Source organism: Lactuca sativa, chromosome 9 (genome assembly GCF_002870075.4).
Source record: "Lactuca sativa cultivar Salinas chromosome 9, Lsat_Salinas_v11, whole genome shotgun sequence".
NCBI lineage: Eukaryota > Viridiplantae > Streptophyta > Magnoliopsida > Asterales > Asteraceae > Lactuca > Lactuca sativa.
Genome location: NC_056631.2, coordinates 26,577,845 through 26,582,476, shown reverse-complemented (window position 1 = coordinate 26,582,476; position 4,632 = coordinate 26,577,845).

Here is a 4,632-nt window from a genome sequence, read left to right as displayed (position 1 = left end):
TAAGACCGGAGTACGCGGGGCGTACTCGTCCTCGGACTCGGGGCGTAGCGAAGGGCGACATGTCCTTTATCCAAAGAGAGGCGTGATCAGCAAGCGACAGTTGAGATTTGGCCACATCATCGTTTCTGGCATCAGATTTTGCAAATTGCACACTCGAGTTCAAAAATTCGTAACTTTCACATACGAACTCCGTTTTAAACGTTCTTTATATCCACGCGTAGGCAGGAATGTACTCTACAACTTTCGTTTAGACACTGTCGGCTAATTTTGACTCAATTTTAAATGTTATATTTTTAACAGACTGGGACACGATTGGTCCGTTAAAAATTCATAACTTCTTCATCCGACGTCCGTTTTCGTCTGTCTTTTCATCGTTAGGCTACTATTAACGAGATCTTCGATTCTCATTTAGGTTGTGTCGGCTAAAAACCGCTCAATCTAATATTCGAATTTCGGGTTGTACACAGCTAAGCCGAAACTTTGAAAAATCATAACTTCCTCATACGAAGTCAGATTTGGGCGTTCTTTTTATGGACGCTCTCAATTTAACGTATTCTACGACTTTCGTTTTGATCACTAAGGCTAAAACTCGCTCTATTGTAAATTCACTATTTACGCTTCCCGGTGTCGTGTCGGTTTTGCTATAAAACTTCGACGGGTTATAACTTCTTCGTTATAACTCGGATTTCGGCGTTCTTTATATGTATGGAAACCTTGAGACATATTCTACAACTTGGTTAAGATTACTTATTCTAAATAATCTTTTGCCAAAAAGTCATTTTCGACACTTATTGCCTCTAAATTGACTAGCCCGGATCTGCGGGTGTTACAATATCCAAGAGGGATGATAACCTTAATATTATTAAACTTGAGCGATTTCTGAAGCTTGATTTACAACAGAAGACTAAAATCAAATGGGTTTCGGATGGAGACGAGAATACTACGTTCTTTTACAACACTTTGAAGCATAAAAATCAGAAAAACAAAATCCTTGGACTCCCTATAAATGGCGTTTCTACCTCAACCCCCATTTCGATTAAGCTTGAAGTTTATAATTTTTATGCAACCAAATTTCAAGAGCAATTGCCCATCAAGCAAAAAATCATAAATTCCAAGTTTAAACAACGTTCACTAAATCAATCCATACTGTTGGAATCGGATTTCAAAAAGAATAAATTAAAATTGTAGTTTAGATTTATGGAGGGGAGAAAGCACCTGGTCCTGATAGGCTTACTTTTGAACTTATAAAATCGAAGTGGGATATAATAAAAGGAGATGTCATCAATTTTGTCAAGTACTTCGAGTCTACTGGATCTCTCACAACTGGATGCAACTCTTCTCTCATCATGCTCGTATCAAAATTGTCTGATCCGTTCTCATTGAGAGATTATCTCCCCATCAGCCTCACTGGGTGCATGCATAAAGTGGTTGTCAAGCTCTTAGCATTCAAATTAAAGATGGTGATTGGTTCGGTGGTGGACGAGACTCAATCAACATATATGCAAGACTGAAACATCCTCGACGGCCCATTGTGTGACTCCCTTAATCTAAAACATCTAATCTATAACAATTATCAACATTTTATTTATTAATGCGAAAATATACTCGAAATTTAAAACCTTTATATCCCAGGTTAAAATAAAAACAATATAAATTTTATCTATTTATATAAAATAAAGAATACAACAATAACATCCTATAATCTGAATCTTGATTTTGTGCTCCTGTTTTCTCTTCCAGTACCACGGTTGCTAATAATTTTACCCGCACAAACACATAAATTCTTACTACATTAGACACTAGGTCTGGTGAGTTATTCTCTTATCTTTTAGTAACATTCTTTCTCTTAGATTATATTCTTCCTCATAGTCACTTCTGTAATCTTTCTCACTCTATGCATATATCTTAATTCTTTCACCATAATACATCTCGCCTTTACTCGATATCATATTTTCCGCTAAGTCTCATTTCTATTCAATCTAATGTACTCCCTTATATCCTATTAATGTTAAATTTTACTCATTGCATATATATATATATATATATATATATATATATATATCATCAAGTATATCTCATCTCAAACTCAATCTCCTACACTCTACATGTATCATCTTTACTACACTCAACTATATTTCCTTTCTGGTCTGTCGCTGAAAGTTTTCATCATAAAAGAAAATGGTATTGTACTTTCTTACATCACGACTCTTCTGTGTCACGTCGTGAATACTGCAAATTCAGCAACTTCCTTAATTTTCTTGTTTTACCCTCACTCATCTTATCTCACTCTCACTGCATTAAATCTTTCCCATTAAAAACTTATTCATAGTCTAAGACTTCATCAATCATTTATCAATATCGAAAACTCTCATCGATTTCACTATTACATAAATTGACCAAAATACCCTCATTGGTCTCATCATTTATTTTGACATTTTTATCTATCTTTAATACATATACTTACATAAAAGCCATGTTTATTTATATAATCAAATATTTAACTAATAACTTTGATATTATACTTATTTCTCATTTTTATCCTCGAAGGGAGTATATTTATATTTCAATATATTTCCCGAAGGAAGCATACACATATCTCATCATCTATCCTAAAGGAAAGATACTCGTATCTCATCATCACTGAAGGAAAAATATTCATATATCATCATCAATCCCGAAGGAAAGATACTCATATATCATCATCAATCCTGAAGGAAAAATACTCACATATCATCATAAATCCCGAAGGAAAGGCACTCATATATTATCATTAATCCCGAAGGAAGTATGCTCATCACATGCTCCGCTACGTGATTATATGTATATCTCATACATATATGCCAATCATATATACTGTGACGCTCGCAGATTCGGGCTAATCAATTTAGAGACATTGAGCAGCAAAAAATGAATTTTGGATAGAAGATTATTTAGAATAAATAATTGTAACCAAGTTGTAGTATACATCACAAGTGTTTCGTATATATAAAGAACATCGAAATCCGAGTTATAACGAAGAAGTTATGACCTGTCGAAGTTTTACGGCAAATCCGAGTTATACTTTTTAGACTTAACGATCTAAACAAAAGTCGTAGTACACGTTAAACCGGGAGCGTGCATACAAAGAACGTCCAAATATGACTTTGTATGAGAATTTATGATTTTTCTGAGATTTGGAATAACAATATGCAGCCCAGAGTTTGAATATTAGATCGACCGATTTTTAGCTGACACAACCCTAACAAGAATCGAAGAACTTGTTAATAGGAGCTCAAAGATAAAAACACAGACAAAAACGGACGTCGGATGACAAAGTAATGAATTTTTAACGAACTTTTCATGTCCCGGCCTGTTAAAAATATAACTTCAAAAATAAATTCAAAATTAGTCGACGGAGTCTAAACAAAAGTTGTAGTGTATGTTCCCATCTATGCGTGGATATAAAGAATGTTGAAAACGGAGCTCGTATGCGAGATTTGTGGATTTTAGAAGTCAGAAGGAGGCTGATGCAAAATCGGTGATGTGGCCGAATCTCGACCCTTGCTTGCTCCCTACGGTCCTCGTCTCGGATGCTAACAAATGGTCTTCTTATGCCCAGCGTAACACTTTGGGTGCCCAGGATACCAAGTACGACCATTGTACACCGAAGGTACGCCCAACGGTCTCCCAATGTGCGGTTCTGAAGCAGCCATGACGCCCCGTCCCGAAGGATGACATGTGACCCCTTACGCGCAACGTGCTATTGAGGGTACGCTCAGCATAACCGCAGCTTCAGGCCTATAAATAGATTTGTGAGGTATCCATAACTTTCACACCAAAATCCACTTCTTTCTCTCTACTCTCTCTCTCTCTCTCTCTCTTTCTCTATCTCTATCTCTTTCTCTCTTTCTCTCTCTCTCTCTCTCTCTCTCTCTCTCTCTCTCTCTCTCTCTCTAAGCCCCCCAAAACCCTCCCAAAGCCCTAGTAACCTCAAGGTGCTAGGAGAAGGCCCCAGAGCATCCAAAGGCTCCAAGAAGAAGAGCTTTTTCGGCTCGGAAAGTTCCGCCCCTATAGAGCCCGGTTTCTAGCAAACCTCCCGGTAAGTGAATAATGCTTACCCTACTATAACTATAGCTTATGTATAAATTTATTATCGTTATTATAAACTTATATATTATAAAATATGATATAAAAATGTGTTATTATAATATTTTTTAACTACTCGCGATACGTGGAATCTGGTTTGAAGGGTTGTATAGGGTTGTTGGATTTTAGAAGTGATATAATGCCAAAACGGTCCTGCCCTCCGGTGTTTCATGTCTGGCCCTGTTTGTACATAGTCATTGAAACATATTGTTTAACACTTATAAAAAAATATCGCTCTTAAACAGTCACGATAAATAATTAGACTAAAATCTAGTGGTATTAATATTAGGTTTCGTCGAAGGATATTATATTGTCAAGAAGCGAAGCGCTGTCCAAGTTTGGAATCATCACTTTAACAAGTAAGTGCATAGTCCCTTTCATGAACATGATTTTAATACAAGTATTAAATTATATGTTTATGTGTGAAATATTTGATATTTCCTGAAATACGTGTTAAAGAGCATACCTGATAATATATGATGATTTAGGAAAAAGAGTAAACATAAA